The 23,802-nt window shown below is 45.2% G+C and overlaps 1 protein-coding gene and 1 pseudogene across 1 annotated transcript in view; one reads left to right on the top strand and one right to left on the bottom strand.

Annotated features, from left to right (window-relative positions):
- Arid1b (AT-rich interaction domain 1B) overlaps positions 1-23,802 on the bottom strand; it is a 303,451-nt gene that overhangs the window by 228,473 nt on the left and 51,176 nt on the right. The window lies entirely within an intron of this gene.
- Positions 3,673-4,396, top strand: LOC129683297 (40S ribosomal protein S3-like; annotated as a pseudogene).

Genomic DNA, 23,802 nt, shown 5'->3' with positions numbered 1-23,802 from the left:
TGCAGGCAGCAGCACTGAGAAATTTTGCAGATAGAAAAATTACTAGGCTGTGCCTCAAAGTACTGAACCAGAACCTCTGAGGATGGGGGCCAGCATCTCTACTCCAAACACCAGATCTGAGAGCAAACAGAGAGGCTGTCACTACTGGCCTTCAGGCTTGACCATCTGCCCATCTCTGGAGCAAAATGTGTCTCTACAGTATAAACAGCAATGAAAGAGACAGGGAACCCATTAGATGAAAGCATAGCTGCAATCAAACCCCACTGCAGGCGCTGCTTCTGTGTGGCCACCCAGGGTTAGAGCAATAAGTGAATTCGTGCACAGGAACCAGGCCAGGCACAAGACTGGAAGGCACCGCTCGGCTGTGTGCACATGAGTGGCTCCCAAGCTTTGACGTACATCCAGGTTTCTGGGAGAGTTAAATACAGACACCAAAGCCCTCCACAGACAACAGCTGGGGCAGGGGCACTTGCTAAGTGAATGGCCTTTGAGATTCAGGGCGAATCCTCCCTCTTTCCGGCTTTTTCAGGGATCCTAACTGCCACCTGGCAAATGGCCTCTCCTCTCCACTGCTTTTGCAAACGTTAACCCAGAGACAGAACCCAGTCCTCACCCCAAACACTGAACTTTGGGGAAAATCAGTCAGCAAATGGGCTGGTTCTATAATCTCCTTTTCTGTGGGGAGGGGGTGAAGAGGAGGGGGCAACGGACTGGGTCAGATGACCACAGCCTGAACTAGGAAATCTCACCAACACCGTTTGAACATTTATGAATTCTCTTCCACTGTAACAACACACACAGCTTGTTACTCTATTGAAAAAGTCTTTAATCAAAATGACTGGTAAAAGAAAGAGGGTTTTTTTTTTTTTTTTTTTTTTTTTTTTTTTGTATGTGTGTGGTGTTTTGCCTGGTACCCACAGAGGCCAGAAGAGGGCAATGGATCCCCTGGGATCATAATTATAGCCAACTGTCAGCTGCCATGAGGGTGCTAGGACCCAGAGCTTGAATCCTCTGAAAGAGCCACCCATTTATTTCTAAACTGAGTCTTCTTTTCATACTTTAACGTATTTAAATGAGCACTTTAAAGTAAAATGAAAATTGCTAAAAGTAGCAAAAAAGAAGTACAGGAGAAGAATCCTCAATGTTCTGGCATCAGAATATAAGTATCAGGGGAGAGAATATAAATATCTGGAGCTGTAAGCCACAATGAGCCTCACTGAGGAAACCTCTCCCTGGCTTCTGGGCAGCCATCATGCACTCTCTCCCCCATCTTTGTACAGAGGCAACACCCCGCAAGGCAGCTGCCCATGGAAGGCCTGGGAGACACTCTAGTCCACACTTCACTCAGATGCCCCCGCCTACCAGCATCCAGAGGGCTCTTTCCAGGGAACCCTCCCTCCACCACCTTTTCTAAAGAAAATTAAGTATTCAAGTAGACATTCCTCAGTTTCTGCTTGGGTTTCCCTTTTGACCCTCATTTCTAAAATAAAATACTTTGAAAATGTTGAAAAATGGAAATGCAGTATTATCAGATTATAATGCAATACAAATTTCCAGTTACACTCCAAAATGTAAAGGGTAAAGTTTAACTACTAAGTTTCCCATTAAAGAAATCACAAATGTTGCTGTACAACTATTCTATTATCTTCTAAGTAACTCTGTTTATGCCCATAGTGTTATCATGTGCTCTAGTCAGACAAGCTTCTTCTTGCCTTGGGCAGCAGTGAGCAGACACTCAGAACTGATCAAAGTGAGGCAGGTAAGTGACAGCTGGATGTTGTCTGTGTCACCCCCAAAGGCTCGGGGAACATAACTGCAGAGGAGGGCAGTGGCGTCAAACACTTTCTTCTGGGCATGACTTTCCATCACTGCAGTCACAGTGGCTGGGATTACCTGCACAAGACCTGCCCGGGATTGGGGGTGCTCGGCCCTACCCTCTCTGGGTGCCGCTGGGGAAGGGAGGAGACACTTTCCTTAATGGTCTAGTTACCATTAACAGCCCCACCCCCCGCACATGTTCCTATAATCAACCTTAGGGAGACTAACTGGGTCATCAAATTTAAGGTGGGGGGGGTGATAGTGTGTGTGTCTGAGTGTGTGTCTGACTGTGTGAGTGCGTGTGTGTGCGTGTGTGTGTGTGTGTGCGTGCGCACATGCATCTGTATGAAAAGTCCAAGAGGTTGAGCTGGAAAGAGGAACGGATCAGTAGGAAGGGGACAAGAGAAGGCACTGGGGGGGATAGATATGACCGAAATACATTATATGCATGAAAATGTCATTAGACCAATTAGGTATAATTAACATACACTAAGAAAAAATAGAAAACTGAGAGGCAGGTGTGGTCACTGGGGCCTCCTGATCCCAGAACTAGGAAGATTCAGGTAAGAAAAGTGCCATGAATATGGAGCTAGCCTGGGCTACCTAGTAAGTGCCAGACCAGCCTGAGCTATATCCTAGAAAAGCTGTATTTTACTAGTTGCTGAAGTAGAACGCACAAGCTCAGCTTACTAAAAGCCACAGGACTCTACAGCAATCAAGAAAAAGCACTATCTCTGCAAGCCTCAGAGCTCTTCCAAAATTCTCAAGGATAACAACTCCTAAAGCAAGAACCAACTGATGGCTATCAAGGAACACGCTGGCCTGCTGGGGCAGCATGCCTGTCACCTACCTCACAAAGAGCTGGAAACGGAGGACAGCAGCCACTCCACACCAGCCTGCCACACACCTGTCACACACGAGTGCCTACTGCACCAGCCTAGGGGCCCCAATGCCAGGGACTTGCCTAGCTATTGCCTAGGAATGGCCCTTGCTTCTCAAGTTCTCTCCTCAGTATCACGAACTTACTCAATTTCTGCAGCAAGGGTTCAAAGTTCAAGACCACTCTTAGACAGGGCAAGCAGGAAGAGCGAAGGAGGTTCAAAATTCAATTATAACCCAAAGTTGACCAGTCACTGGCATATACTGACCTGCATTCCGATGGTTTAATGCCAAGTGAACAGACTCTCCTGTGACTATCTAAAAGGTAAGGCTGATTGGCAATGGGCTCAAAGGAAAGGAGCAGCCGAGCACAAGCCTTCCTAGGTCAGTTCCCTCTTCAGCTGAAGGAGGGCTGGCTCGTACACCTCACCTGTGAGCAGTGACACAGACCCAAGTGCTCACACAATAGGATGAGGCCTCCACTGGGCCTCAGCTGAGCTGACCGTGACCTCAGAGTGCCCTCAGTGAGGCCGTGACTCGGGTACTCCAGCACCAGAGGGGCATGCTGCTACAGGTTTTACTTCAGAAAGAGATCTTGCTGTACCGCATGAAGGAATATCTTTTTCAGTGTTAAACTGAAGGATTGCACTGATGGTGGTAGTTTATATTATATAATTTTAAACGTCTCACCCTCCTGTTCCAGCACTATTTCCTTCTGAAGAGTGAAGAGCCATTTGCCACACACTTGCAGGCTGTGGCATTTCCATTTAAAAATGAATAGGTATATAAAGAAAAAGTCATTTTGATTTTCAGTTGTTTTTTTTTTTTTTTTTTTAAGACAGTACAGTTAAAGCACCTGCAAGGCCATGCTCCCAAACATACCTAAACAGGCTTAAACTTCCACTTGGCTCAACTACTGCCCCACTGTTAAGACAAGATTGGACCTAGTACTATTGCTTTTGTTTCTTTTAAAGTAAATGATGGCCATCTGCAGCCAGCTCCCAAGTGAGAAACTCATTCAGTTCAGCTTTGAAGATGTCATCAGCCACAAACTTTCTTATTTTGGAAATCTGTACCACCATCTCACCATTGCAAGCCGCCGAAAGGAGTCGGGAGTTACACAAACCAGAACAGAAATCATTTTAGCCACCAGAACACAGAATGGTCCTGGGGAGAAGGACGGTTGGATCAGAAAGTTGGCTGCAGTGGTCCAGACAAGGTTCGGCTTCCCTGAAGGCAGTGGAGAGTTTTATACAGAAAAGGTGGCCACAAGAGCTCTGTGTGTCATTGCCCAGGTAGTCTCTATGTTACACGCTCCTAGGAGGGCTGGCTCTGTGAAGGGCGTTCATTATGGAGAGTCAGGCCAAGGGCTTCGGGGTGGTGCTCTCTAGGAAGCTCTGAGGACAGAGGGCCAAGTCCATGAAATCTGTGGGTGGTCTGATGAGTCACAGCAGAGATCCTGTTGACTATGATGGTGACATGTGCACCAGGTGCTCCTCAGGCACCGTGTGCTGGGCATCAAAGTGAAACTCATGCTGCCCTGGTACCCAAGTGGTAAGACTGGCCCCAAGGAGTCTCTGCCTGATCGTGTGAACATTGTGGAAACAAAAGATGGAATCTTGCCCACCACCTCATCTCAGAACAGAAGGATGGGAAGCCAGAGCCGCCTGCCATGCCCCAGCCAGGGCCTACAGCATAAGAGAGCATTGGCAGCTCTATCTGGAGGCTAGATGCTATCCTGTAAAGACATTTAATAAAATCTTGCACAAAGACTAAAAAAATAAAGTGAATGATGGGAGTTGGGGGATGGTTCAGTGGTTAAGAGTACTTGTTGCTTTTGTGGAGGGCCTTAGTTCAGTTCTCAGCACCCACATCAGGCAAGTTACAAGAGCCTAAAAACTTCAGCTCCAAGGAATCCAACACCCTCTGCTGGCCTCCACAGGTGTTTATAAATAAAAATAAACATCTTTTAAAACTTATTAGTCTTTTACTTCTTTTTAATCTCAAGGGGAAGAAGTGAGCAAGAAAAGCCACTTTAGTTAGTGAGACTCAAGAGTCTTGAAGTACAGCATCATTTAGAGAGTGACACTGGCCCTTGCTAAGGTCATAGCTCTACCCACCAACAAACACCCTTACTCCTCAAGACCCTTTCAGAGACACTTCAACCACCATCACCTCTCTGTGCCATCCAAGAGGCGTGGCTGGAAAGCCTCTCATCCGCTGGCCTGCCATCTCTTCTGCTGATCACTGGGGCTCCTCAGTAGTGGGCACGGCGCACTAAACACTGATGGGGAGCTAGAGACACTGCCTGGCATGCTTTGCTCTTACGTGGGTCATAACTGCTGCAGTAACCGGACACCAACACACAGAGAAAAACAAAAGACAGAGCTACAGCTTAAGACTTTAAAAAAACAAACCTGATAATTTCCTCAAGAATCTGAGGCACACTGAAAACCACAAACTACAAAAGCAAAGTCTGCATGGCCCCATTGCTTTCTGCCATAGACTTCTAATGGTGCTTCCTACTACAGGTTTCTGAGTCTGCTGGGCTGGTGGGATTATTGGTGCAACTCTTGTTAGAAAAGAAGGCTTTTTCCAGTTGTGACAGTGGCGGTATCAGAAGCATGGAGGGAGAACAGAGTCACAAAAGGCTTCTGACTGTCCAGGTCCTAAAGGCGGAGCTCCATCAGAAGCCCCTTGTCCCAGGAAAGGGACCAGGAACTGGAGGGAATAACCCTTTCCTTCATTCCACCTCATTCAGTAGATATAAGGAGAAAGGAGAGTTTGCTGAGGAGTCTGAAGAGCAGGATCCATCCTGCATAGCATACACCAAGAGCCCTAAAGAGCATAGGAAGGCAACTGGACCAAGAACAACAAAAAGACAGACTCCCAGAACTGCAAGATTTTTCCCTAGCACACAAAGGGAAACTAAGATGCAAACCCCTTTGAACAGAAGCACTTAAATCCTTTCTTTGTAAGCTCTCACAAATCAGAGATTGTTCTTAAATGAAGGAAACAGACTGTTGGGCAGACAGTCACTGCTGTGTCCTAGCTATCCACTTGGTCTATAGAAGAAAACAGGAGTACCCACTCCTTCCCTAGAAGAGCTGCAGAGAGGAGGAGAGCAGGGGAAATGTGGGGTTATTAATAGAGCCTTGAGGGCAACAGCACAGGGAAACCTACAAGTGTCCAAGAGCACTGCTTCCCCTGCCCCTGAACATAGCACAGCATCCCCCTTTGGGTTCAGAAGCCTGTGGGGTCTTAATACATTGTTGAGGCTCAAGACCTAAGAGCCACTGGAAACTTCGTGCTAACCTATACATACAATGTGCTAAGGGAGGCTCTAACTTGTCACAGGCTATCAAGAAGGAATCTAAATACTAATAATACAAGTCTGTAACGAATGCTGCTCTGTGCCAGCCATTCCATTTGGGGAAGACAAAACCTGTTGGCCCACAGGCAGGCTTGAACACACATATGCATGCTCCCACCCCCCACCCACACCCAGAAAAAGCCAGCTAGAACTGCCTCCAACAATGTACTGTGGGCCATATCAAAACTGTTTTGATCAATTCTTAATGCCCAGCAGCAAATGTTTAACTTCTTCAACACTAAGAAGTCAGTTTACCATGCACCTGAAAAGTAAAGAGATACTTTTGATGATTAAAATAGCAACAATATTCAAAACGTTTACTGTGAGTCTGTTTTGTGCCAGACACTGACCTCAGAAATAGAGATAAAATAATCACAAAACAAAGACCTTCCTCTCCTAAAGCTGATTTCCTCTGGGTGAGGCGCAGGCAATACCAAACTCTAACACACAAGTCTGTACAAGCCGCAGAGCAACCAGTTCAAGGAAAAACCAAAGCAGAAAGACAAAAGGGCATGTGGATGATGGGTACTCAGGTGCCCCGGGCAAGAAGGGCTGACCACTCACTCCTTCAAGCTGTCCTCTGACCTTCACACAATTGTCATAGTTGGCACTCACAGGATATATAAATAAAATTTTGTTGTTTAAGTTTCTGGTCAAACTGTTGGGAAGAACAAATTATCTGGGGAGCGGATACAGAAGGCAAAGGTCTTCAGCATGGCTTTGCGTGTGAGCTTCAGAACCTGGCCAGGCATTTTCTTTGTAATGCAGGGCAGAGGCTGAACAGGCAGGGAGGGGGCAGTCCCAGCTACAGTTGCACCTGCCAGTCACTAGCTACTCAGTGCCATGACACTAAAGACACAAGGGGAAGAGAAGAGTCCGCTGCTTCATGTCTGTCACACAACAGGAGAACAAAACTGCAAGGTTGTGGTTGCCAGGACCTAGGGTGGCAGAGGAGAGGCTGGGCAAAGGACACTGGAAAGCTACATTCAGAAGACCTACTACGCCACACGGTAACTGTGGTTAACAACAGGCTGCAAAGGAAAACTGCTAGAAGTGTATTAAAATTACTCTAGCCACAGCATTGCCATGTGAGCACTGCACACCGTAATTAGCTGGATTCAGTCACCCCTAACGTCTACATACTTCAAAGCTTCATGGCATATGAGGTGACATACAATTTTATCTGCCAATTTAAGCAGAAAAGGCACAAAAACCACACAGAGAGAGCTGTTTCAGCAAGTACTGAAATATATGTCTTATCTAGTGGGGTAAATTCAAGTGGTAACAGGAAAAAAAAAGAAGAAAGAAAAGAAAGCAGGTGAGAAGAATGCCAGAATGTTCGATGCCAACAGAACAAGAGAGAGGGAAAGAGAGATAGAGGAAAAGCCAGGTGTGTGAGTGCCAAAGCGGAGGGCAGCAGCCTTGTCTATGGGAAGGCATAGGAAAGGCTCAGCCTGGGGGTGGAGGTGGAGGTGAAACCCACAAAGGCAGTTCCACTGCCTCCTGCATCTCACTCCTCTGTGAACTATGCAGCAGCATGACCATGGAGATGACCGTGAGAGGGGGATGAGAGGGGATCAGAGGAGGAGGAGATGGGGATGGAGCGGATGAGGCTTTTGGCCTTGAACACTGAAGGGTGGGTGGATGGAGTGGTAACCTGAGGGAATGTAGAGCCTTGAGCAAGGATCATCTCTGGTTAGTGATGAGACGTGAAAGGACCATCAGGCCTCTGCCCTCCTCCTGGCCCAGCTGTAAGCAGGCAAGAGTCAGGAGGCTCCAGGTTACAGGAGGGGTTTTCTAAGGGGAGGGGCATTTAAGAGAATTTGCAGAGAGTGTAATGATGTTCTGAGTCCAGCTGGCTAAGGAGGAAGGGGAAGACTGTGGACTGGACCTACAGAGGCATGCCAAGCCCTAATCAAGCAGATCACCGTCCCACATCACAAGCTACTTCAAAAGGCCCAGCACTTATGTACCTAAAAACCTACAACCCAGCCCAACGGCCTAGACTTGCTGGTAATCTAAGCTACTTGGGAGGCTGAAGCAGCAGGACTGCAAGTTCAAGGCTTGTCTAAGCTCCAAACTGAGCTCAAGGCCACCCTGGCAACTTAAAGAGAAAAACAAGTAAAGTAAAAAAGCAGATGAGGGAAATACACGAACTCAAATAGTGTAACACTTGGCTGGCATGTGTGGGTCCCTGGCCCAATCTTGTCTGTATACAATACATACAAACATATATACATTAGCTACAAAGCACTACAAAACTAATTGTTTGAGTTGCGAAACCAACTCTGTTTGCAGAGAAGAGCGAAGCGTCCTTAAGGTCATTGTGGCTTGCCTACAATTCCCAGGAAGTAGCCTACTGGATGTAGAAAGTGGAGACTGTGTGCTGTTTTGTTGAGAACTGGACCAACAGGGTCTCCCTGCCTTACCAGAGGACACCACACTGATGATCCTGATGGGAAGACAAGACACACTGACACAGGCTCCTACCAGCTCTCCTCCTGGGCTGTCAAGGCCAAAGACACCACACATGACAGTCACCTATCTGCAGTAGTATGCTAAGGGCTGTACCTAGGACTCGCCCAATGCACGATGACATTAAATATAACTTCTCTTTTATTTTTATTGTACAGTTGACATATTGTGCTGGCTTACTTGAAATTCTGAAAGTTGCATGTTTATCTATGAACATTCTTTAAAATGAAGAAAGGGGGATTAGAAAAACTTCTAGAATGGGAAGCAAAGCAGGCATACTAGAACACACCTGTAGCCCAGTACTCAGGAGGCTGAGGCAGGGTATCCCGAGTTTGGGCCAGCCTGAACTAAATAAACTATTTTTCCATTTTTTAAAAAAAAAGTGAGCCTTCTAGATTACTTGCTATCAACACAGTGTGTTCATACAGTCTTAAATAACATAAACGACAGCAAACAACCAGGGAGATTTGCTTCTCTGTTGACTAACATCTGCATGGCCAGGCACACTCATCCCTAAATGTAAGCAGCACTCAAGCACAGAAGTCAGCCCCAGGGAGACAAGCTGCTTCTGCCACAGAGGTCAGCTTCCGGCTGCTTACTCTGCAAGGGGAAGAATAGGTGAAGGTAGAGAGGTGTGAGCTTGTCCACGGGCATGCAGAATGGGGGACAAAGTAGGAGTCAAAGGGCCACTGGCCAGGAGGGTATAAACCTACAACAGAGAAGGCCAAGGCAGAACTGGAGCAGGGGAAAGAGAAATAAAAGGCACAGCTACTCCGACAATCAGCAACCGCAGGCTGAACATCACCGGGCTTCTGGTCAAAACTGACACTTGCCCCTGTGTTGTGCAAAACCACAGGAGGAGAACTTTATTTAAAGTGGTCCCAGAGGCCATACTACGTGTGCTCTCTAATCAATCTTGGCTTTGCTGTTGTGGGACAACCAAGCATTCTGTCAACGTGATGCAATAAATTCACAGGATGTACAGCCCCTTGGTCAGTAATGATGGGTACCAAACTGGCCTTCACAAGATGTGGGTTACATTCGCAGATGGAGTAGCTGAGAAAGCTGGAGGGAGTGTGGGGGAAGGCTGGTGCCATCTCATGTCTCCAAGCCTCAGTTGGCAGTCACTGTAGAGAAGAGAGCTAGAACCACCACATACATTCACGCCCAGGAATTCCAGAGAACAGCCTCTGAAGAAGAGTGGGCCAGGAACTCTTGGGGCCGTGACATAGAGCCACCACAAATATGTGCCACTCTTCAAGCCAGGGGACCTTGCTGACAGAGGACAGAAGAGCATGTTCAGCTACATCAAGATAACTGGTAGAGCCTCTCTATGGGACACTGACCCGGTTTTCCCAAACATCAAGGCAGAGTCAGCAGAGAAAGGGGAAGCTCTACATAACAATTTTAATTAAATCAGTGGGCTACAGTTTGTTCGAATCAGATAGACTACGCATTAGGATCAACTGCTGACCTCTCAACAGAGCTGGTGCAGCAGATGGAAAGTCAAGTCCTTGGAGGTGACACCACGTCCAGGGTAACATGCGTATCCATGATCCCACTGTGAAATCTCCTGAGGCAGGCAAGCAACTGGGATGGTCAGCAATGGGCACTGGATCAACACTGACAGTGCAAGTGACATAACATGGTGGCAGCACCTGTGTGCAGATTGTACAGTCCTGTTCATGTGCACATTCAGGACATTTGTGAGAGATGAAGGGCGAAACACAGTCCCCAGAAGCGACCAGTACTTAGAGATGACGGGCCAAGCAAAGACTTCTACAAATCCTTCTGAGGAAACTGGTCAGAGCCCTGACTAGCCTCCATAAAAACTCTTTCAGAAAGCAAAGACTTAAGGAATCCTTGGCTAATCCTCAGAAATAAAAGTCAGGCAATTCATAACGAAATGGAGCAGCTACCCAAAGCAGTATACGTCAGGCTTGGATAAAAGGGTCCAAATATACTAAACATGTACCTGAAAGAAGAAAAAACAAAAACAAACAAGCAAAAAAAACCACATCAGAAGAGTAGAGAACTAGAGCTTACAGGGGGCAAAACAATATGTACGTGTGACATATGCATATGTACATATACATGTAGACATCACACACATATACATACTAATGGAAAAGGCAGACAAAGACCAAGGATGCTCCAGGAAAGCTCTATCCCCCCCCCCAAAAAAAAGTTTTTCTTAAATAAATGACCTGAAAGTAAAAGATAAATGGTTTATGAACTGAGACGGGACAAGGTTAGGAGGGAGAGGAATGATCAGTGGCACTTATATGTATGATGGGAACATCAGCGCCCATTAATACAGACAATTCATTCATGTTAATAAGAGAAAAAGAAAAGTATCAGTTCAAATGCCTTAGCTCTAGACGTTACAAAGATTATGCTAATAAACACTATGAATTCATTTTAATTATAGAATAAGCAATATAGCTCAATTCATAAATATAAGAATACTTATATGCTCACTGATTTTAGAAAAAGCTTATAACTCTTAAAATAACATACTAAAAATGGAATTACAAGTTAAAAACTCAAGAGTGAAAAAAGGGATAAAAACTAAGAACTATATCATTTGCTATGGCTTTAAGGACACTTGTGCAGAACAGACCATTCATTTTGAACACCACATTTCTTCCAGGAAACTAGAAAAGGGGTGAGTCTGCAATTTACTTAGAGTTCCACAGACACCAGATCTTCCAGAAAATAATTACAGCTCAATCTCATTCACAAATACTTGTATAAGAAACCCAAACAGATGTAAGAAAAACAAATCCCTTTCTCTCTCTCTCTCTGCCGCTCTGTGCATGTATACAATGTATCTTGAGGCTAATTTAAAACTCCCAGAAAAGAGGCTCACAAACCACAGAAATAAATTTTAAGTAAAAAAGAAGTATTCGTCTCAACAGATAAGGAAAAAAAATCAGTTTCCATCATGAATAAGATACCTTAGCAAGTTAGAAAAGAAGGAACATCTTTAGCCCAACAGCAGGCAGCTACCACAAGAGAGAAAAACACAGGTAAAGATTACATTTAACAGTGAAAGGCTAAAGGCTTTCATTTAATGGAGACTAACAGGACTGGCCTCTCAGTTTCCTCCAACAACACAGTGGGTGAGGTTTGGGTGCAAAAAGGTAAAAAATAAGTATCTTTTAATGGCAAAACCTACGAAAACCAAATGACTAGACAGAGTACAGCACTGACAAGAACTTGCACCTGTTACAAAGGAAACCAAGGACTGTGCTCACCACACACAGCAAAGCAACTTATAATAGCAACAACAACAAAAAAAAAAAAAAAAAAAAAAAAAAAAAAGGAAAGGCACAGGAATAGCCCTAGTCAAACAGGGGAGGGTGCCTTTGAAGAATATAAGGGACATGTACGATGTTGCCGAAAGGAATGGCGAATGGGGGACACAGTGAATGGGGCAGTGCAGGCATGGAGAAGGTGGCTTGTGAGGTGGGGCGGATTCTACAGCATGCAGTGCTGAATGGCATGGGAGCATCTTGGACCCCAAGAATGACTTCACACCCCCTTTCTACCCATGTCAACTCTGTCTCATTTTATTCCTCCTGCCCGTTATGAAAACATCAAACCACAGAGTTTTCCCCAGGACCTTGCAAGCAGCTGACTGAGGGCTGACTCTCACTCCCTGATCCCTCTTACACACCACACCCAGGACTATTAGCAATCTCCGTCCCAAGACAGGAGTTCTGTAGGCCAGCATCCTCCCTGGCCTGCCCCACAAGAAGCTAAATAGACTACACTCAGTATCACATGCTCCTGGCCTGTGGAGGCTTCAACTGTCCACAGTGTTCCCACTGCTTCTCCATTTTCTTAAGAACTAACTATTCCAAAGAAAAATACATTACGGGAGAAAATACACAATTACAATAACAACAAAAACTGACAAGTTTGTTAGGGGGAAAAACAGTAAGAAATGAAAAAAAGTTTAGGCTAGGCATAGCAGCACATGCCTAAGGCCCCAGCAGAGACAGCAGAAGAGGAAGCTGCACTGGGAAACCTAAGCAGCCAAGAAAATGCTGGGAAGAGAATACTGATAAGCAACTAGCACATACCAAGCAAGCATCTGCCAAAAGCAGTAGAGAAAACAAAACAGAAAAGAACAGGGCCCCAGAAGAAACTCAAACACCACGCCCCTGCCAGGGAGCTCAGCAAATGACAGAAGGGACATCTCCAGGCAACAGAAGGAGTAAAGCTGCAAAAGTTAGCAAAACGTACTTTTCAATCAAACTGACCATTTAGTTGGCTTGAATGAATCAAGCAGAGCACCATCCATAGTAGGAGCAGGCCTCATCTGGATTCAAATACAACCTGGGCACAGTGGACCCTCTGCAGACCGCACTTGCGCCAGGCCCGGCTGGGTCTCCTGTCTCCACACAAACTTTGGGAGTGTCGCTCTCCATTCTTTTCATTTTGTTTGTTTGTTTTAAACACTCATCTATTTAGTTTGTCTATGTGTCCATATACATTGTATACCATAGCACACACACAGAGGTCAGAGAAAACTTTGGAAGTAACTTCTCCCCTTCTACCACATGGGCCCTGAGGAACTGAACACAAGTCATCAAGCCTGGTGGCAAGCACTTGTGCCCACTGAGCATCGCCCTGACCCCAGCACTCCACTCCTACAATAAAAACAAGTCAGGTCCTTATCTCACACTCCCACATTGGGAGTATTTCTATTCCCTGGGGAGGCCACCAGAATGTACAGAATTTTCATAAATGTATTTTAAAACCAAATTGAAAGAAGTCAAAATTAAAAGAAATTATTTACCCCCCCCCCAAAAAGCAACAGAAATGCTTTCAAACTGAGACACTCAGCCTCAGCCTCCAGAAAGCCGTGCGCAGCACTGATAATAAGTAAGGGACAGCGCTTACGCAGGCATGGTGGGCACAGACTGAGGAGCCCCCAACCGCCATCTGGCAATATCTCTAGAAGAGAAAACACACCCACCCTCATACACAGCGTGCTGCCTGGAAGAATTACCCTACTGATACTGTTGCAGACTTAGAGACAATATTATAAGGGCAACATTGCTGAATAACAACTAGAAATCTAGGTGTCAGTAAAGAAAATGGATTGAACATATTATGATATGTCTATAAAACCCAATAACTCTATAAAGGAATGAAAAGAGCTCTAGAAAATATATCTATGTGAACAGATACAAGAGTAACAAAGAATATACACAGCATTACAGTACACCATCAACTGTACAGAAGAGGAAGTTATAAATGATACTATGCAATCTCAAATATAAATATATGGCATATATGTATTTCCATATGTATCTGTAATAGAGAGGTTATTTGGGAAAGGGTGGTGATATGGCTGGGTAACTAAGATGGCACTGTGTTTTCTGTTTTTTGTTTTTTCTTTTAAGATAGTCTCTGTATTAGATAGCAATTAAAAGTTTAAAAGCACTCAGGTATTCTACAGCTCAAGAGTCAGAACATACCCAGCCTCTGGTGGTAGTACACAACTTTAATCCAGAATTTGGGGGGCAGAGGCAGGTAGATGAAGCCACTTGGGTCTAAAGAGCAAGTTCCAGGACAGTTAGGGCTACACACAGAAACGCTGTTTCAACAAACAAATGAAAGAAAGAAAAAAAAGAGAGAGAACATAAGAAAAAAACCTGACATGTTTGATTTTACTCAAAATATATTTTTAAATGACACTTTTTATGAGCCATCATGATTAAAATAAATCATTTATCATTTGCTTCTCTGCACTCAAGTCCATAAAGTAACAGTGATAACAAGAACAAAAGAAAACCCTAAGCTAAGTACATTAAAATAGTGTTCATTAAAACAGGTTGTGCCTATGGCATGCTGTCAATATTTAAATATAAAGGATATTAATTGACTAATTGCCATCTTGTGTAAGTCATCAGTGAACACTTAATAAAGGAAGTAAATTTTGAGCTTGGTCCTGAGAAATGACATGTACTCAGAGTCCTTAATCAAACTGGTTTTACAGCTGAGTTTCCTTCAGCACATGAGAGTAAAATGAGAGGCGCACTCTCCACTGGAGTATTTCAACGAAGTAACGGAACAGCTCACGCCCACAGATGAGCTCTACAAGATTCTAAAAGCCTGTAACTTTATCAAACCCCCGACGCCAGGCTCTCACTTAAAGGGCACTGACACTGAAGTGCTTTCAAATGTTCGCAGCGATAACAAGAGCTGGATAACTGAAGCTCCACACCCCCACTTCCATGAAGCCTAGCTTGGCTGCTCACGGTTTAAACATACACATGTAGGAAGAAGGAGCTTACACTGATGTCACTCTCTCCCGTGGTTTTAAATTTTCTTTCCTTAAAGTCACAAACTCCCTTTACAAGTCTATAATCAAAGTCATGTGGCAATGGGCTCCAGCAAATCCCAAAGTACACTTTAAAATATACTCCATGGAAATTAAGGTCCATGGGGCTGGAGAACTGGCTCAACAGTTCCGAGCACTTGCTGCTCTTTCAGGACGTGAGTTAGATTCCCAGCACCCACATTAGGCAGCTGACGACCACCTGGCACTCCAGCTGCAGGAGTGGCCATGATCCTCCACAGGCACCTGCACTCCTGTAGGTAGGTAGCTACACAAGCACACACATGCACATAATTTAAAACAATACAAAAATTACTTTGCATGTATAAGATATACATATTTACCTATTTAACTTAAGGTCAGAGATCTCTTAGTGCCGGAAAGAAGCCCTTAAAAAATGAAAAGGCCTGTGCCACACATATTCATCTTCTCCTTACCACACCCAGCCTACAGAAGAGAAAGGACAGAGGACAAGAGCAGCAGGGAAAGGGGCTGCTTCACAGGACTGGAGGGCTAAGAGGCTTATCTGGGCTCAGAACAAGACTCTCAGCTCCTCACAACTGCTCATTCCATTCAAGAGCAACAGTCTAAAGCAAAATGAAATGGACTCATTTTACCAATACACATTTGCCACAGTGGGGGAAGGGTACACTTTTTGTATTTTTCCCCCTTTGGCCTTTCAAGACAGTTTATTTATTCATTTCTATTACATTCGTGTGTTTGTGTGTACACACGTGAGAGTCTAACTTCTTTCTATCATGTGAGTCCTGGGGATTAGACCTAGGTTATCAGGCTCAGGCAGGTGTCTGTACCTCCTCAACCATCTTAACTGCCTGCAAAACAAGTGTTTAATTAGTCTAATTTCAACAGAAATTAGATGTGCAAGCAGCCAGCAATCCCAACACTCAGGAGACCTGTGGCAAGAGAAGCCAGAGTTTGAGGCCATTCTGGACACATAAGTGAAATGACCCTCAAAATGAGAGAGAGAAAGAGGGAGCCAAGCAGGAAAGGAAAGACCCAGAAAGCGTTTCAGTAGCATGGTGGCCATGTGTACTCTAACTGAAGTGACTCCTGTTTAGGAGCAACTTCCAGGAGAATAACACTCCAAGGCAACCATGTTTCCATGCTCTAGCACTTAACATTCAAACTAAACAGGTCAAGATAAAAGGCCAACTAACATGGTCACATGACCTGCAACCCCTCCGGACCCGGCCTCACCAAAGTGGAAAGGCGCCTTTTGAAATGATTTAGAAGACAAGTGAATGTGAACTAAGTGACACTTTCTGCTGCCACCAACCAGTAATGCAAGCAGCTATGAAAAGTTGTTCTTCCCAGTGTTCAGTCTCACATGTGTAGATGTGAGAAGAGAAAAGATGGAGAGAGAGAAAGGTAGGGGAGGAGAGAGAGGAGGAAGAAGAAGGGAGAGAGGGAAACGGGAGAGGGAGAAAGAGAAGAGGGAGAGGATAGATTAAAGTCTACTTTTGGGTTTTTCTCAAAAGTACATTTCCCACTGGGAGATGGTGGAACACGCCTTTAATCCCAACATTCACGAGGCAAAGGCAGGCAGACCTCTGTGAGCTCAAGGCCAGCCTGGTCTACAGAGTAAGTTCCAGGACAGCCAGAGCTCTGTTACACAAACTGTCTTGAAAGGCCAAAGGGGAAAAAAATAGAAAAAGTATACCCTTCCCCCACTACCACAGGGTAACTCTGCAAGGGTAGGAGGAGCTTCAGAGTGAGTGCACTTGGCCTCTGAACAAACCTGCAGGAGAAAACAAGAGCCGGGCAGCGGCATGCTCACCTGCTGTGGCTGGTACCTCTGCTGGGACTGTGGCTGTAGGTACTGCGCCTGGGGTGGGAGGTGCGGGGGCTGTGGCTGCTGGTTGTAATACGGCTGCTGGCCTTGCTGGCAGTAACCACTCACACCTTGCTGTCCATACTGCGGTGGCATCTGTCAGAAAGTCAAGCAGAAGAAATGAGGAACTGAAGATGCGCAAGTAAATGAATTCAAATATGGCTTCTATCCCACCATTTGAAAAAGGTTCGCATTTCAGTACTTTACATCTCTCTTCATTAGATAAACTGACTTTTTGCTTCTGTTCACATACTGTCCTTGAAGTCAACAGATGACATGACATTGCCTTCAAAATCCTATTTTACCAGGTATCACATATTGATACAGTCACAAAAGTCTAGAGGCGGGGTGGGGGTGGGGGGTTCCCTGACACTGACATTCAAAACCCTCCTGCTAAAAAAGCCAAAAGGGTATTTTATTAATTCCACCTCCATACAAGCAAACTCCAATGAGTTCACACAGTCCAGGTTAACTCATTCGAATACTGCCAGAAGGCTGTGATCAGAAACACGGTATAGTATGCCTGCCTCTAAGTCAGATCACCCCAACTATATTTCTATCAGATGTCAGACCATGACATCAGTACTTTCACATACTCATTTGCAAAAAGGAGAGTGCATGGCATTAAAACATCAAACAAAAGCCCTTGACCATAAATGTCCCTCAAAGGCCCAAGTGTAAGAAGCCCTACACACAATAGGCCCTACTGTGAAGCCTTTAGGACAGTGGGGCAATCCTCAGAGTGGACAGGAGGACTCCCACCCTTTCCCACCCATTTCTCCTTGTTGTCCATGCAGGAATCAGTTTCCTCTACCACGTGTCCTGCCATGATTTGCTGCCTATCAAGGACCCCAGCTTCAGGACCAGCCAATCATGGCCTGTGGAGCCAAAGAAACGGTTTTTCTATTTGAGAGCATTACCTCATGCTTTGTCATACTGATGGAAAGCTAATATATATATAGGGGACACTAACTGTATCAAATAATACCACTCCAAAATGTATTCTTGCAGGAAGCACATCTAATAGAGGATCATTGTCCTAGTTGATAGAGCAGGTAAAAACAAAGAATCTTGAATCACAAATATGAGCTCTAGACCAAGCCAGTGGAAACCACTTGTCTGCCGGAGCCTGAAACTCCCAAATCACCCCAGAGCAGTCCTTCTTCATGCAAAAACAGAATACTTTCAGTGCTTTCTAGCTTTTTTAAAGTGACCCACACACACTTTGTGTGTGTGTGTGTGTGTGTGTGTGTGTGTGTGTGTGTGTATGTGTGTGTGTGTCCATCCCCAACCTCAACCCAATTGGGAGAGCAGGAAAGAAAAAGAAAAACAAGAATCAGGGAATGGGCAAGCAGATAAAGTCTTCCTGTTAATGATACCACGACATGGTCCATGAGAGAACTCTTGGAACTTCAGCCCCACCAGCCCACACACTTCAGAAACTGGAGGACCAGATCCACATCTAAGAGCCAAATTAGCTACAAAAACACTTAGCAAGGAAAAATAAGTGATAAAATTTTTAAAAAATACTAAAAAGTTTACCTCCAGGACAATGCACTAATTTACAGCTTAAACAATGAAATAAAAGGAAAACAATGCAAAAGAACTAATGCTCCTGTTTCTTTCAATCCAGGCTAGTTAACCTCCCCGTAATGGCCACAGAACATATTGTCAAAATAGTTTTTCTACAGGCTATTCATCCCAAAGAATGCAGGCTGCTACAGCAGGAGAGTTTTAAGAAGAATTAATAGGACTGTTGAAATCTTTGCTTTATTTATTTTACAGTGTAATATTTCACAGTGAATGAAGTCCACAAAGTTCTAGAACAGTCCAACCAGGACAATGCGTACCCCATTCCCATTCACACAGGTGTGTCTGACTCGGAATCTGATGCGGAAGTTCACGTCTTCACTCGATGTGAGGCAGTGAGACTAGCCCACCGCAGCGCTGATGACTGTAAGGCTCAGTCAGCACAGCCAGCGACTCCCCTCGGAGTGTGCTCTGAGAGTTGACACTGTGGCTTACTGAAATTCTCACACACACATGGGTGTGTTATTGGAGAGAGGGGGCTCTTCTCCCAAGCAAGACATACTGGAGGGCCTACTTACACAAGAGCAAGTCCATCCCTTATTTGTCTGCCATGCAGGCACAGCAGGAAAACTGGGCTACATCATGAATCCACACTCACACTGGCAGCAAGAAGTTTCGTAATCCAGATGCTATGTAGGTGTTCACACCAAGGCTGGTGCTCCTTAGCAACTACAGGCTGCAGCACAGCATGAACTACTTTAAAACCAACTTCTTGATATGGTAAGTAATTGCCTACTGCGGAACTAAGGCTCATCTCTTTCATGGCTGCTTGGTTTTGTTTTGACCAGTTTAGAGGTAGAGTTTTCAAACACACACTATATGCTTTGTCAGACTTCTTAAGTGAAATACCACTCTAATGAAGCAGACCACCCAGGGTCCCACTGTCACCTTCTCAGCCTTGTCTGGCCCTGGTGTAATTAATTCATTGCTACTTCTGTGGTGCTGACTAAGGCCTGAGAAGCCCTTGGGCACTGCTGAAGTGACAAGGAGCTAGAGACATCCATGTGGAACATACTGCAAAGCCCATTTCGGCTCTTCAGACTCTTAGGACTCTCACTTGTTCTAACGGAGTTTGGGATCAACGAAGCTTACCAGACTCTGCCACGCATGTAAGACTGATGTATCTTGAGCCACACGCTGGGCCTATTGGCACTTCTGCTCAGGTGTCACCTGGCCCAGAGCAGGTAATTTACCAGCAAAGTCCTCCTCAGGCCTGACTGACTTATTTTACCACAACGACAGTGACCGACTCAGCTATGCGGTCAGCCTTGCACTGTGTGCAGATTTGCTCCCACGCCAAAGCCATGCCCTTGGAGGACCCCACAGCAAAGTTATCACTGGGTTAGAGAAGCAGCTATCAGCGTGTAAAATTTAGACTTGGCTCATACAATCACCTGTGCCAAACACAGGACCCGGAACCAAAGGCTCACTCCGTCCAGCAGCAGGAAGTTGGTGTCTTAAGGAAAGCCTGAGCAGCTCCCCGACAGCAAACTGGCTAAACCATACGTCGTTACTGCAACGACAAGCTGGGCTTATGACTACTCTAGAGTCAGTGCACTATTCTCCAGAAACCGTCTGGGACCGAATGTTTTCTCCCGACTTTAAAAGGGCTCTATTTCACTCATATCTCGACACTTGTACACGTGATGAGTAAGCACAAAAAATAATTTCTCTTTAAAAAGCTGAACGCTGAGTGTTCCTCTGGAGAGGGAAGGTCTATGCATATGCCTTCATTCTCTCCCAATAAGGGACACGAGTCTCAATCTGTGTGTCAGTGGGCACCCTGGACCCCGTGTTTCACTTCACCATTCCCTGGTCTTTCTACTCATATTCCAAAACTAATGAATCCTCCAAGTTTACCCTCTCTTTTAAGTCACTGACCTCATGGCCCAGCAGGTCCCTGTGTAAAGCAGCTATGACACATCATGTGGCCCCTGTCAGGCCCTGTCTCGGTTATCAGGACAGCACTCTGCCATGAGGGAAACAGGAAAAAATCAACGCTTTAGAACCTCACAACTGAGCTTTATATTACAGTGAGAAGGGTGGTGTAAAACACACAAAGTCAAAATACACACGTCAAAACCTTCCAACTCTAAAGATACGGTGGTAAGGGAAAGAGAAAGCAGGAAAAGGTCACAGCAGCACCACGTCACTTGCATGTGCTGTGTTAGTTATAAACTCATGTACTGCATAAAAACATCCATGGATGTTTCACTGCATAAAAACATCCATGGAAAGGAAGGATCTGGCCCATTCTGTTAAGGGCAGGGGTGGAATTTCAGCCTTTACAAGAGATGGGAGGCGGAAAGGGCATCTCAGTAGTGTTTACCCAGCAAGTATGGAACCCTGTGTTCTATTCCTAGTAGGGGAAAAAGAACAGAAGGAAAGAAGGGCAGACAGGATGATGGTTGGGGTCAACATGATGAATACGAGTGGCGAGAGGCTGAGGAGGGAAGGGGGGGAGGAAGAAATACAGATGTGGTAAAATATGTTATCTCAGTGTAGTTACAAGAAATATTTGTTTCCATATGTTTCTGTACTTTCCCTTATGCCTAAATTCCTAATTTTACATTTTAAAATAAAAATCTTGCCTCCAACCAGGACCCTTCCCCACCTGAAAGGAAGGGGGTGTGGCAACAGCACACACAGGCCAGAAACCCTAGGAGAGTCCTACAGCCTTCCTGAAAGAACCAGCTTGAGGCAGGGCTTCTCTGAGGCTTATCCACCAGCAGGAGTCCTAAGGGCTGCTAACCCTTAGGCCAATATTCCCCTGTGTCTCCTACATGGAATACTAATCTTTCAAGCCATCTCAGGAAATCAGCTCTATGAGGAACAGAGTTTGTAAAATAAGTAGGCTGCAAAAATAAAGCATAAAACATGAGCACACTGAAGGAACCAGAAATCCTTTACAAAGCCTGCCCACCCTTGCTCGAGGACTTCACACAGCACATGACCTAGGTACACCCCTCCCAGAGCTGCACACCTCATGGACCTTTCTGACTGAAATCTTCAGCATGTCCTCAACCTGAGAGCTCAGGAACGAACATCCACTGACCATCCCAGAACTCACCCATTAGGTACCACAGCCATGATTCCCCATGAGCCTTGGCCTTGAGCTAAACAAGAGTCCAGGCTAAGGGTCTCCGAAACAGCTTGTGAAACACTTGAAAGAACTACGACAGCCCAACTCAAGTGAGCTGAGACACCGCCCAGCTTCCATGGAGGACACCTTGCCTTTGCACACCTGAATCTACTCACCCATCAGTTCATACTGCTTTTCCAGGAAGACAGCTTTCAAGCAGAGAGAAAACTGCCCCACAGCGAAACACTAAACAAGCTAATTTGTGATCGGAGACCTGTGAATTGTCTCCTGTTCTTCATCCACACCAAAGATCGACTCCTCTCTTCTCTTCTACTATGCTAAGATATGCACAAAGTTCACCGTCTCGAGAATTTTTAGAATGCGGTGCAGTGACACTCAGTACAGTCTAGCTGCTGTGCAAAGGTCGACACCTTCCATCCTAGCTGGCTTACTACTGTCCTAGCTGGCTTCCTACTGCTGCAATTGGGCGGTGGCCACAGTCAACCCCGAAAAAAGTCAAGACAGGAACCTGGAGGCAGGAACTGAAGAAGAGGCCATGGATGAACACTGCTTACTGGCTTGCTCCCCACAACTCACTCAACTTGCTTTTTAATACAACCCAGGACCACCTAGGTGCCCTGGGGTGGTACCTCCTACAGTGGGTTGGGCCCTAGCACATCAAACATTAACCATGAAAATGCCTGGCAGCCTTGCCTACAGGCCAGTATTAGGAAGACATTTTCTCAATTGAAGTTCCCTCTTCCCAAATGCTGCCAGCTGTGTCATGTTAACAAAGCAGCCAGCCCATCTCCAGAGTTCATCGCCCAGAGCCAAAGCTGCACCCACCCAACCGTGACACCTCCTCTTCCCACTCCTGCCTCTCACAGCCACTGCTGCACACTCAGCTCTGCAAGCCTGGTTGTGCTTGCTTCTCTCGTGGGAGTGGAAGCACACACTATGTGCGTGCACACATGGCCGGCTTATTTCACTGCTGGTCAAGGTTCTAAGAGCCGTTATATGTACATGATATGGATTTCATTTACCCGTAGACACCTGGATTGGTTTTGTGTGTGGTGCAGTTCTGAACGCAGCCGAAAAGCATCCCTCCAGAAGTGGGACTTGTAGGGCCTTCAAGGACCTACAGGCTGCCTTGCACAGTAGGGGAGCCATTTCACACTTCCACAAGCCCCATCTCTGTTATTCTAATGGGCGCCACACCACCGTGCTTTCCCTGCTGGCCAAAGCTGCTAGCCATGTCACCTCATCTGCTGAGTGAGCAACTGCAGAGCTTCTTGGGAAACACCAGTCCTCTGCTCACTTCATCTATGTAGTTATCCATGCTCCGACTCTTGCTCTGACTCTGCTTTTCTGCTTTCTTCACCCAGTAAGTTTTCATTTTTTGCTGGTGGTGGTGTTGCTTCTGGTTTTGGTGTTCTGGTTAAGAAGCCCTGTTCTAGAGTGGTACAACCTTCCTAGCCCAAAGCTTTCCCAACTCTCACGTCTAGAAGTCTGTCACCCATTAACTGCTGTTTTCAAATAGAGGTATTCCTTCTCTGAAAAGCTGCTGTGCCTGCTGTTCTTACCCTGTCTTTCGGGTCTAAGAAGTACAGTTTAGCACTTTCAGAAGGATGCTCAAGGAAAAACAGTAGAATACTAAATGCTCTTCAATACACTGATCTGTTCATATTGAGATCTGAACTTAGATCACAGATGTAATGCTAACAGCCACAGGGTGGGAGAGACTAAAAGGGATACAGAGCTTTCTGAGAATGGCAAAAATATTCATAATTTGTGAATACTTTCATGAATACTTAGATATTTGTCAAAACCCATCAAACTGTATGAAACTTAAAATTTGGGTATTATAATGTATGTAAATTATACCTTAAAATATTGTGAGAATATGTATCTACATCTAAGACATTACAGTATCGAAACTGTTGACCTCACATTTTACTATTCTATAGTGCATTTTAATACACACATATTTAACATATTCAAGCTAGACACTTAATGGTGGTTTTTCAGGTTTTCACTTCACATGACAAATATTACAGTGCAACTGGGCATACTGAAATAATTATCGCTTCTACTCCAATAAGAAAGCAGGTCTCTGAGCTGGGATGCAATGTGCACAGAAGCAACATCTTTTCTACTTGAATTCTGTCTCTACGTATTTATCTTAAGGAAAAAAAATGAAGTAGGCAAACATTTGCACAGCTGGAGGTTTAATTCTGCTGAAAATATAGAAATAGCCTAAAAGTCCCAATGTCCACCAACAGCAGACTCATTAAAGGGAGGGAGGAGTCATATCTGACGGCGCCATGAACACAAAGCTTCTCACGACAGACTAATAAGGAGCCTGTCATTCACCC

This window comes from Psammomys obesus, unplaced genomic scaffold (genome assembly GCF_907164565.1).
Source record: "Psammomys obesus unplaced genomic scaffold, mPsaObe1.curated_primary_1811, whole genome shotgun sequence".
Classification (NCBI taxonomy): Eukaryota; Metazoa; Chordata; class Mammalia; order Rodentia; family Muridae; genus Psammomys; species Psammomys obesus.
Note: the sequence above shows the minus strand (reverse complement) of the source record. Positions and strands in the feature narration are given on the sequence as shown.